The sequence below is a fragment of the Nanorana parkeri genome, unplaced genomic scaffold, assembly GCF_000935625.1.
Source record: "Nanorana parkeri isolate BGI_ZX_2015 unplaced genomic scaffold, ASM93562v1 scaffold1846, whole genome shotgun sequence".
Lineage (NCBI taxonomy): Eukaryota > Metazoa > Chordata > Amphibia > Anura > Dicroglossidae > Nanorana > Nanorana parkeri.
The window spans coordinates 67,155-79,980 of NW_017308114.1; positions in this window are offsets into that span (position 1 = coordinate 67,155).

Here is a 12,826-nt window from a genome sequence, read left to right on the forward strand (position 1 = left end):
TACACAAGCAGACGGTAGTAGTGGAGGAGCAGGCAGAAGTGAAGTCAGCGAACAAGCCGAGGTCAGTAGCCAAAGGTATCAGGTATGAAGCAGGAGACGGAGAGAGTAGTCAGTGAATCGGCAGCCAAAGGTCGGTGCACGGGTAGCAGTATGAGAGGATTGTATCACAGGAGGAGCAAGGAAGCAAGATATCGGCAGGAGCACAGTTTTCTGGCAAACAGGAAGTGCAGAGGCGTGGCTTAAATAGGAAGTTCAAGGGAGGAGCAAGGAGTTCAGAGTTCAGCAGAGATTAGGTTTAACTGAGGATTACACATGAGATCAGGCAAGGAGCTATCCAAGGTTCTAAGGTGGCTCAGCAGGTAGAACCACCGCCAGCTACAGCAGAGGCCCTGGGTTCAGATCCGGTTCCTGACATCCTCCTTGCTCAAAATTGGCCCAGAAGGACATGGTACACCGCCCTGGTAAGGCTTCTAGCAGATGAACAATGGGTCCTGTCAAACCATCTGGATCTACTATCCCAAGGGCTGATTTGCCATCCTGATTCTCAGTCATTTGCTTTAATTACCTGGTTTGTGATTCCTATGATGCTTAAAGCTAGGAAGTCAATTTCCCACAAGGTCTATCATAGAATGTAAACCACGGACTTTACTTGGTGTGAGTCCAGGGACTTTCACCCCAGGAACTTTTCTGTGGACTTTTCCCTTCTACAATTGGGTTTGGACCAATGTTTTGGCTTTCAGCACCATTAAAGGTCAAGTCTCTGTACTTTCCATTCTATTTCAGAGATTTTGGTTACCAAGTCTCTGATTGAGACCTTTGCAGGGGGTCTACCACTTGGTTTCCCAAGTGTATTCCTCTTTGACTCAGTGAGACCTGAATCTTGTTCTTTTTTTTGGAACTTCAAGAACTGCTGCTCGAACCCATTAAAAACAAACCTCTCTCTACTGTCACCTACAAAGTTGCTTTCCTTGATTGAGCTGCTGGCTTTATTTTGCACAGGGACAACGAGCTTAAAGTGACATTAAACCCTCAGATTTTTTAACATTAAACAATACTGTAATGTGTGCCTTACTGTAATCCATGGTTGTTTCCCTTCTCTTTGCTGCTCTTCCTTTTAAATCCTCATGTCTTCTCATGCTGGGGGAGAACTTCCCTTTTCAGCTCAGGGCCTCTTCCTGTAGTGCTGGCTCAGGTTACAAGCCTATACAAGCCTATACAAACCTATACACAGACACCGTGTATCCATTCCTGAGACAAGGCAGTCTGCTGCAAAACAGAAGTTCTGCAGAGCATGAGAAGAGATACAGATTTAAAAGGAAGAGCAGCAAAGAGAAGGGAAACAACTATGGATTACAGTAAGGCACACATTGCAGTATTGTTTTATGTTAATCTGAGGGTTTAATGTCACTTTAACGATTTTAAAAGTTGGTTTTTAATAGGCAAAGGTGCAGAAAAAGATACAGGAAAAGATGTTCTGTAAAAGAGACAAATAATACAACCGCAAAACAGAAAAGGAAATAAGCATGAAATCCTGGTTTTTATGGGTTCCAGTAGAGTCCAGTCAGTAAAGCAGAAAATGGAGCTAGGTCTCGCGCTCTCAAAGTAAGGCTCTTGGCAGATGTTCTTTGATTGTACACAAGAGCTGCCACCTATCCCCCTGCAGCAGCTTTTTGCGGGCCTTTAGAGGGTGTCACCCAGCCAGCCCCACACCCAATCAGAAAAGCCCAGTGGGACTGAGACAGGAGGGCTGAAGCACTTTATGATCATCTCACCTGCTCCTCCCATAACGTCAGCCCCAGAAAAGTGGCCACGTTTTTATGTACACACCTACTACCACCTGATCAACAATAGATAATTGTGCGTTATGAAATTAGTTAAGTATAGATGCCAGACGTGCCATACCTGTTGTGTATGCCTCCCTCAGAAGGGGTAATGTGTGTCTTTAGCGCTCTGGACCTCCTAAGCCCAGAGTGTTTTAGTACATCTGCGATCAGTATTTCATGAGGCATCTACATATATACTCCTTATTAATGTACCACTCCCAGGTCCAAAGTTATGACTGCTGAGTGAAATATGTACCATAGTTTTACTGGCAGGGTTCATTGAGGGTCGTTTTCAGGCCAGGCCATCTATGAGTATTAACTGGGGTCTGTCAAGTGATAATTAGTGTTCTGACTTACATAGTGATTTATGATACTTCGCCAGATTTATGATACCCCGCCATAGGGATGCACCAATTCCGATACTAGTATCGGTGCCGATACAGAGTATTTGGGCTAGTACTCGTCCAATGCCTAGCCCAATACTCAAACTTCCGGTATCAGGAAGCCGGCTCCATGCTCTCTCATCACTTGGTGACTCCCCGGCCAAACAGGAAGCCGGGCAGCGTGCAATGACTTGCCGCCTAGCTTCCTGATTGGTCGGGAAGTTGGCCAATGAGGAAGCCGTATGGTGAGTCATTACCCGCCCCTCGGCTTCTTGATTGGCTTCACGCTCCCTCGTCATCTGGCTACGGGGAAGCATGGAGACGGCTTCCCTGCTAATCAGGAAGCCGGGTGGCGAGTCATTAAACGCCTCCTGGCTTCCTTAACCACTTCAAGACCAGGTGTTTCACCCCCTTCCTGTCCCGGCCATTTTTCAGTGTTCAGCGCTGCGGTACTTTGGCTGACGTTTATTCCGTCATGCAACGCTGCACTGAAATGAATTTTATACCATTTTTTGGGGGACAGATAGAGCTTTCTTTTGGTGGTATTTAATCACCACTGGGGGGTTTTTATTTTTTACTATATAACAAAAAAAGTACCCTAAATTTTGCTAAAAAAAACATGTTTCCCTGTAAAATGTTATGAAACATTTATTTTCACCCCAATTTTTTGGTATAATATAAAAGTCAGGGTCACGTCAGAAAAAAATTATCGGTACTCAATACCGAAATACCGGGCATCCCTACCCTACCATAAAAGACCCATTATACAGCCATACACAGTCATAAGAGAGGCCTGAATAAACAACTCTGTTGCTTTGGCCATTAGAGTGAATAGTAGATTTGAAGACTCTTTTAAACAGAGCACATATCTAATAAGCAATCTGATTTAATTATAACTAGAAGTGATGAATTTCAACAAACTGGATGATGGTGTTTCCTAGTTAGTATTGGGGTGCCCAGACCTCATTATCATCACAAACGCCCCCTTTGTGTTCTCAGTACTGTTTTGTGATAAAAACTTTTTGCCAGTGTCCAATCCTCCTCTGAAGGGTTAAGACTTCCTGGGTCCTTCAATGGACTCCAAGAAAAAGATTTTAGGAGTACAAAAATCCAATGTTTTTAGAAGAATCGCTGCAGATAACAAATTTAATTTTATAATAAAACTATACTAAAGATACGGTCTGTAGTAGACAGCATGACATTGTTGCATTAAAAATTGGTATTTTAAGACGTTATGTGAATCCTATAAAAAAAAAAGTCCAGAACACACCGTAGCTTGGTGACCTCCAGCTGATAATACACAGCACGGGGGAGCCTGGAGGACACAAGTCCTTGTACAGAGGAGAAATAGGGATACGCAAAATTAATTTTGCTAAATTTTTTTGCATCAAAACTACCAAGTTCACCATCAGAAGAAGCTCCGAATCTTACTCATTGGGCTGCTCAGCTCAGGTGAAAAAAAAAAATCTAGTCCTTCTTTATTTAGGGGGTGTAGTTTTTTTGGAGGCATTTTTAGGGTAGTCAAGTGTATTTAGGGTTTTATTTGTGCTTTTTGTTTTCCTTTCTCGTTATTAGCATGCTGCCGTTTATCGTGACAATTTTTTTTTTTTTAATACAAGAACACACCGAGCACAATTGAAAAGAAAACTTCCATAAACAGCAAAAGCAATTGTAAGCCCATTTAATGACCAACAAAAACAAAACAAAAAACACCTTAATTCGTCCTTCCCCGTTGACTCTGAAATTTTGGGGAAATGAAAGCTCTCAATTTCACTGATCCCTTTATATCCCCGATGAGTAAATAAGCATCTTCGTAGCTGAGTTTTCTGATTGGTTGGGCTGGTGGTTCTCCAGCCTCAGATCCCCATACCAAAAGTGTGCTCCAATTCACTACAACAGGGGGAAAACTATTTTGAGTTGACACGGGCCCCTGTGAAGGAGGACAACCATAAATAGACCACACGCACCGTGATGTCTATACCCAATCATACTATAAATAGACCACACGGCCCGTGATCCCTATACTCAATCATACTATAAATAGACCACATGCACCGTGATCCCTATACCCAATCATACTATAAATAGACCACATGCACCGTGATCCCTATACCCAATCATACTATAAATAGACCACATGCACCGTGATCCCTATACCCAATCATACTATAAATAGACCACATGCACCGTGATCCCTATACCCAATCATACTATAAATAGACCACATGCACCGTGATCCCTATACCCAATCATACTATAAATAGACCACATGCACCGTGATCCCTATACCCAATCATACTATAAATAGACCACATGCACCGTGATCCCTATACCCAATCATACTATAAATAGACCACATGCACCGTGATCCCTATACCCAATCATACTATAAATAGACCACATGCACCGTGATCCCTATACCCAATCATACTATAAATAGACCACATGCACCGTGATCCCTATACCCAATCATACTATAAATAGACCACATGCACCGTGATCCCTATACCCAATCATACTATAAATAGACCACATGCACCGTGATCCCTATACCCAATCATACTATAAATAGACCACATGCACCGTGATCCCTATACCCAATCATACTATAAATAGACCACATGCACCGTGATCCCTATACCCAATCATACTATAAATAGACCACATGCACCGTGATCCCTATACCCAATCATACTATAAATAGACCACATGCACCGTGATCCCTATACCCAATCATACTATAAATAGACCACATGCACCGTGATCCCTATACCCAATCATACTATAAATAGACCACATGCACCGTGATCCCTATACCCAATCATACTATAAATAGACCACATGCACCGTGATCCCTATACCCAATCATACTATAAATAGACCACATGCACCGTGATCCCTATACCCAATCATACTATAAATAGACCACATGCACCGTGATCCCTATACCCAATCATACTATAAATAGACCACATGCACCGTGATCCCTATACCCAATCATACTATAAATAGACCACATGCACCGTGATCCCTATACCCAATCATACTATAAATAGACCACATGCACCGTGATCCCTATACCCAATCATACTATAAATAGACCACATGCACCGTGATCCCTATACCCAATCATACTATAAATAGACCACATGCACCGTGATCCCTATACCCAATCATACTATAAATAGACCACATGCACCGTGATCCCTATACCCAATCATACTATAAATAGACCACATGCACCGTGATCCCTATACCCAATCATACTATAAATAGACCACATGCACCGTGATCCCTATACCCAATCATACTATAAATAGACCACATGCACCGTGATCCCTATACCCAATCATACTATAAATAGACCACATGCACCGTGATCCCTATACCCAATCATACTATAAATAGACCACATGCACCGTGATCCCTATACCCAATCATACTATAAATAGACCACATGCACCGTGATCCCTATACCCAATCATACTATAAATAGACCACATGCACCGTGATCCCTATACCCAATCATACTATAAATAGACCACATGCACCGTGATCCCTATACCCAATCATACTATAAATAGACCACATGCACCGTGATCCCTATACCCAATCATACTATAAATAGACCACATGCACCGTGATCCCTATACCCAATCATACTATAAATAGACCACATGCACCGTGATCCCTATACCCAATCATACTATAAATAGACCACATGCACCGTGATCCCTATACCCAATCATACTATAAATAGACCACATGCACCGTGATCCCTATACCCAATCATACTATAAATAGACCACATGCACCGTGATCCCTATACCCAATCATACTATAAATAGACCACATGCACCGTGATCCCTATACCCAATCATACTATAAATAGACCACATGCACCGTGATCCCTATACCCAATCATACTATAAATAGACCACATGCACCGTGATCCCTATACCCAATCATACTATAAATAGACCACATGCACCGTGATCCCTATACCCAATCATACTATAAATAGACCACATGCACCGTGATCCCTATACCCAATCATACTATAAATAGACCACATGCACCGTGATCCCTATACCCAATCATACTATAAATAGACCACATGCACCGTGATCCCTATACCCAATCATACTATAAATAGACCACATGCACCGTGATCCCTATACCCAATCATACTATAAATAGACCACATGCACCGTGATCCCTATACCCAATCATACTATAAATAGACCACATGCACCGTGATCCCTATACCCAATCATACTATAAATAGACCACATGCACCGTGATCCCTATACCCAATCATACTATAAATAGACCACATGCACCGTGATCCCTATACCCAATCATACTATAAATAGACCACATGCACCGTGATCCCTATACCCAATCATACTATAAATAGACCACATGCACCGTGATCCCTATACCCAATCATACTATAAATAGACCACATGCACCGTGATCCCTATACCCAATCATACTATAAATAGACCACATGCACCGTGATCCCTATACCCAGTCATACTATAAATAGACCACACGTTGCCTGTTCATGGGGTATTTATTGATATCGGTGCATTTCCAATGAAATAAAGGATCATTAAACACATTAATCATTATTTTAATCATCTCTCAGTTTAAGCTCTTTGCGGATTCTATGTGACTAATTCTGACGACTTGCAGCTCATTAATTATGACTCAGAATTTCCTTTGATTACTTGTCACACTCCATCCTTGGCAGCGGCTGGAATCCCTCTGCAGCCCGTATTAGGCGTATGTGATTCCAAAATATGAACCCGGACGCATCAGGTCTCTGTTCCGCCAGCAGTTATAGTACGGGGTGATGCAGGTTCTAGGCTCGTGCCCGTACACCGTGTTTTCCGGATAGGAACTTGGCGTGATGCTGAATTTTCGGTAGTACAGGTCTGCAATCCTGCAAAGAGACAATGACTTGATTTACTGTCAGAGCAAAAAGAGGAGGTGGGGGAGGGAGGGGGATACCTGCGGAGCACATGAGGAGCCCTTAGGTACACTAACCCTGTTCAGAACCCCAAATATAAAAGTCCTTCCTATTATGGTGAACCGTCCCTGTTGGGAAGAGGGAGCTGAGCTGCTGAGATAAAGACCTCAGTGCACTTTGAGGCTTATTGCTCCACAGTACCTGCAGCTACAGAGGTCATTGACTGCATGAAACAACTATGGAAGTATTTCCCTAGCCTGGGCACAGTTACAATTTAATGTGACACCCCAGCTTTGCTGATAATTTTAGCCCGCTTTACAGCTGAGTTTCACTTTCTCTATTCGAAAGAAAATGATACTTGCCTTTCCCAAACTAACATAAAGGGGAAGCATATTCCTTATCGGCAACTGGGCTTTCCCAGTGTTGCAGATAAGAAAAAGGAGCCTCGTCAGCTTCCCTTAGGCCACAAAGAAAGTTTTGTAAAGCCCGTTTCCACCTTTGAGAAAAAAAAAACAAACAACAACATATGCTCGCAATGTACACCGAGTCAACATGAAGCAAGCATATGCAGTTGCTGTATATGAACACACAAACTTTTTTTGTTGTTCTTTCTTATCTCCTCGTGGCTGCTTTAGAAATGGCTGCTTCTGTGCTTTACAAGCAGTCTGTTTAAATGACCTGTCTCTCTCTCCCTCCATTTATTAGTATTCATAGTGGCCACTCCCCTGGACAGTGTATCGAGACCTGCAAAGGCAGAGCTGGTGTGCAGTGATGACTCACAGTGAGGGGGTCACTTGCTTTACAATACGACCCCAGTGTCAGACTTAGGGGGGCTGCCACCTGTCCAGGATTCACCCAGACAGTCCAGTTTTTGAGTCCTGTGTCCAGGTTTCAGGCCAACTGACACCGGGCACTTTACATTTTTTTGACTGGTTTCAGGAAGACGGAACGGGAGATGTGCAGGCCCACAGCTCACCGGAAGGCTGCCGAGGTCCCCAGCAAGCATGGGACCTTGGCAGCCTTCCTGTGAGCCACAGGCGCATGTAAACAAGTGCCGGCTCGCACATCTCCTCCTACGTCTTCCTGACACCACGCTGCCCGCATCCAGACTCTTGGTGAGACACCGCACAGCACTCCTGAGAGTCTGCATAGCCCACATAGCCACCTGAGAGCCCACATAGCCCACCTTAGACTCCACACAGCCCACCTGAGAGCCTCCACAGCCCACCTGAGAGCCTCCACAGCCCACCTGAGACCCCGCAGAGTCCACCTGAGAGCCAGCACAGCCCACCTGAGAGCCTGCACAGTCCACCTGAGACTCCACACAGCCTTTTGAAAGCCCGCACAGCCCACCTGAGACCCCGCAGAGTCCACCTGACAGCCAGCACAGCCCTGGTGAGAGCCCGCACAGGCCACCCGAGACCCTGGGACATCAGGGGAGAGACTCCGGAACAACACATATGTTCCTTGATATTTATTTTGTATTGGTGTATAATGTATTGCTAGAACTTGTAGTCCTCTATAGCCGGTCTCCCTACTCCCTCCCTTGGCTGTCTCTTCTTGCTCTTTCTCCTGGCTGCCTCTCCTTGCTCTCTCCTCCTATATTCTCTAAAAAAGAAAAGTGCGTCGCTAGATCGTTCGGGTTTCACTTGAAGAAAAGGTGGCAAGCCTAGTCAGACTGAGTTTCCTGTGGAGAAAATGTTCAATTTGTAGGGCTCAGGCTTACTAAAAAAAAGTCCATAAAGTAACCCCATCACACAAGCAGGAAATAGGTGTTTTCTGGGTGTTTTCTGGGAGTGGATCGCAAGGCAGCAACAGGTAAAGTTTTTTGTAATTAAAAAAAACTATAACAGGTGCATGGGGGGGGGGTCATTATAATAATGATCATTGCATATAAATGAGTGGTTGTAGCGCAGTTGAACCCTCTGTAATTATTACTATAATGCAGTAAAGTTGCAGGTACCATGTTAAATATGCTGACCTTCCAGTTCTTTTTTTCTCTATATGCTGAGTGCTGCAGCAAGGTTTCATATACCCAGTGTTAGCAGCATGTTGTAGAGCCGGATCGCTACTCTTACACACGAGCATCAGCCTGGAACTCCAGCAGTCTGGCAAGCTCCCACTAGCACGATGCTCCAATCAATAGAACTCTAGCTTCCTGGGAACCGGGCCGCTGCAATGTGTGTGAGAGCCGTGGGCTGACTCTCCAACGTGTTGCCATCAGGGCACATTTTTAACCTTGCTATGGCACTCATTAACTAAAACCTAAAAAAGCAGCATATATATATTATTGTATATGGGCTTTAACCACAGTGCTATATGTAAATTCATCACTGACACTGACCTCGGCTCAAATCCAGGTGAAAAAAAAAAAATTGTCCTCCACCCCACCCTGACCCTACCGAATCTGTTTTTACCTGAATCGGCCGTCACTGTGATCTGCGGGGCAGTCTAAAGCTGCTCTCCATTCTTTTTACTGGTCCGGCTGCCTGGTCTGTGTGTCTGCCCCTTTGCATGATATCACTGGTAAATGCTGCAGGACCCTGTGATGGGCCCTTCCAACATCCAACAAGCAGCACCAGCATACAATGTAGGCACCACAGACTGAACCCTTACACACTATGGAGCAGAAGAAAGAACACCTGAAACCCGCCATGTGACCGGAGGTTTCATGTGTTTTGGGTGCTTTTATAGACTTTTTTTTTTTATAGGTAAAGGCAGATGGAGTGGAAAGGCTTTTTGTGTTCCCTGAATATGAGCTTTAAAGAAGAAATTTTGCACAGGCAAGGTAACAACAGCAGCAGGTATACTCGCATTAGTAGCATGAGCAATTCATTTAAAGAAAAATTGTACCAGAGTGTAAGATAGAAGGATGGGACCTGGTGGCACTGGTAGTCAAGCTAAAGGGTGCTCAGGCAAACAGAAGAAGCAGATATAAGGCAGAAACAACCTCAGATGCTTCCTTACAAATGTCATTAGGAATGCTAGGATAGACGGGTGGGACCTGGTGGCAGTACTGAGGTGTTCAGGTGGCTCGGTGTCCGACTCGGGCAGCTGCATCATACCATCCTCAAGAGTGGCAAATCCTCATTCCACCGCTGGTGAGGTCTGGTGGCATTAGCCAAGGTACTGCTGCTGCTGGCATGAGCACTGCAAGCTGGGTTAGGTGTTGGCCACCCTGACTGCTGCTTATTTCTATTCTGTGAAACAGACGATGTGGAGGAGTTTAGTTGAGTCATAAAGTCCACCATCACTCTTACATGTTCTTGGTTCTAGGTGGATTGGTCCTATTACTACCAGTGCCAAATTCCCCAATAAGGCTCGCCCCCCCTCCCCCCCCACCCCTGAGGTTGGGGTAGGAGTCAGCCACTACTTGTAGTGCTTGCCAGCTAGCTAGTTGACACTTTTCACCGTGCCTCTGCTTCTATCTTCCTCTGACTACTGAGCTCTTCAACAGGCGCAATGACCGTTTGGCAATCTCGAAAAGTGGTAGAGGTCAGCTGGCAAGCCGGTAGTGGAGAATGTACGCTCTGGCAATAGTCACAGGCACAGACCAACAGGATGCTGGTGCCTTGAAGAAGGTAGTTCTAAAAAATCTGTTTTTATATGAAAGGCAACAGTAATAGAAGCCTGTGCTGCGGCTCACTGTTGCCCATCGCTGTAAATTGCTGATGCGCTAGCCTTCAATATATCCTCACTTTACGTTCCCTGCAAGCACCTACAATCTCTGCCCACACTGCCTTCTCCCTCGACCACAGTGAAGAGTGAGATAGTACCATCAGCTATAGAGGACTACAAATCCCAGCAACACTTTATACAGCAATGCAGAATAATATGAAGCTACATACTCTGTGTTGCTCTGGGTTCAGGGCCTGATATCTCCAGGGTTTCAGGAGAGCTGTGCGGGATTTCAGGGGGGCTGTGCAGCTCTTAGGGGGCCAGTGCAGGCTCCAGGCGGTCAGTGTGGGCTCCAGGCGGTCAGTATGGGCTCTTAGGGGGTCAGTGAGGGCTCCAGGTGGTCATTGCGGGCTCTTAGGGGGTCAGTGTGGACTCTCATCAGACCAGGGGTATTCAGAGTGAGGACTGCTGCTTTCTGCTCAGGCAGTCCTCTAATATGCCTGAATAGAGTGCCATTATTCGGGTCGGGCCGTCGGATTCGGGTCTGCCAATTCGGGTCATCGGATTCAGATCTGCCAATTCGGGCCGGCGGATTCGGGTCTGCTGATTTAGGCCGGCGGATTTGGGTGGGCCGGGCCTATTTCCAGGGGCAAGCCTGCAGCAGGAGCTCTACCCACCCCTATGTTAATCCGGCATGGGGCTATTCCAACCTTGTGGTAACAGTTTGGTGAAGACCCTTTTCTGTTCCCCCATGACTGTCCCCTATGTATAAAGCCCGCTCCATAAAAGACACGGTGTGACCAGGTTGGTGTGGAGGAACTTGAGAGGTCTGCACAGAACTCTGACCTAACTCTACTGGATGTCTGTTTTGAGTTGGAATGCTGACATCGGGCCAGGTCTTCTCATCCAACATCAGTACCTGATCCCACAAATGCTCTTTTTTTGCTCAATGGGAACAACTGGCTTCGATCACACTCTGAAATCTTGTGGAAGAGTGGAAGGTATTATAGCTGCAAAGGGCTCACATGGGTGACCACATACAGGAACAGCTGTGACCAGCATTCATCCGAACTTTTCCTCACGCTCAGTCTGTATCAATGCTCTTTTATACCGGTCAGTTTTCAAGATGTAACCCCACCCACAATGATGTCATTTGTCTGTTCCTGAGGCAGGAATGAAGAAAACATGAAAAGTACAATGATCATCACTTACCTGTCCACATTACAATGGAGAAGACTAAAAACAATGTCATTGGCGGCAGTGGGAACGTTAAGCATCGACCCACCAAAGTAAACGTGCATTCTGTTGTGCACACCTGCAGGAAGTAGAGGTCAGACACTGTACCATTATGACATCACACTACACACACTGACATCACATGCTGTACCACTGTGATATCACACTACACATAATGACATTATACACTGAACAGGATATCACACACACTGTACCTATATAAAATTACATCACATACAATGGCATCATAGGCGGCACAATAGCAGGGTGCAAAGCAAGTCGCAGCAAAATCTAAGACATTAATAGCAATAGCTTAGCAAGCAGTGAGAGAATTACCATGGCCATATGAGGGCAACAAATGGGAAATTGTGACAATATGTAGGCACCAAAGGGGCCATTGTGACAATACAGGGCAACAAACAGGCCATCGTGAAAATACTCAGGCAGCAAATTGGGCATCATGACAATACGTGGGCAACAAGCAGGCCATTATGACAATGTACAGGCAGCATACAGGCTATTGTGACAATATGTGGGCACCAAATGGGCCATCGTGACAATTAGGGTTGAGGTTAGGGTTTGTGAATTTATGAATCACAAACGTTTGCCTTTTGTTTGACAATAGCTTGATTATTAGCCTCACAAATGGGCAGAACTGAATAACAAGATTCACCCCCAATAGACTTCAATGGGGTTTGCTGCAAAGTTCTTAAACTTCACTAAACATTTTGCAACCTGAACCCAGGCTAATTCACTCATCCCTAGTGACAATACATGGGCAACAAAAC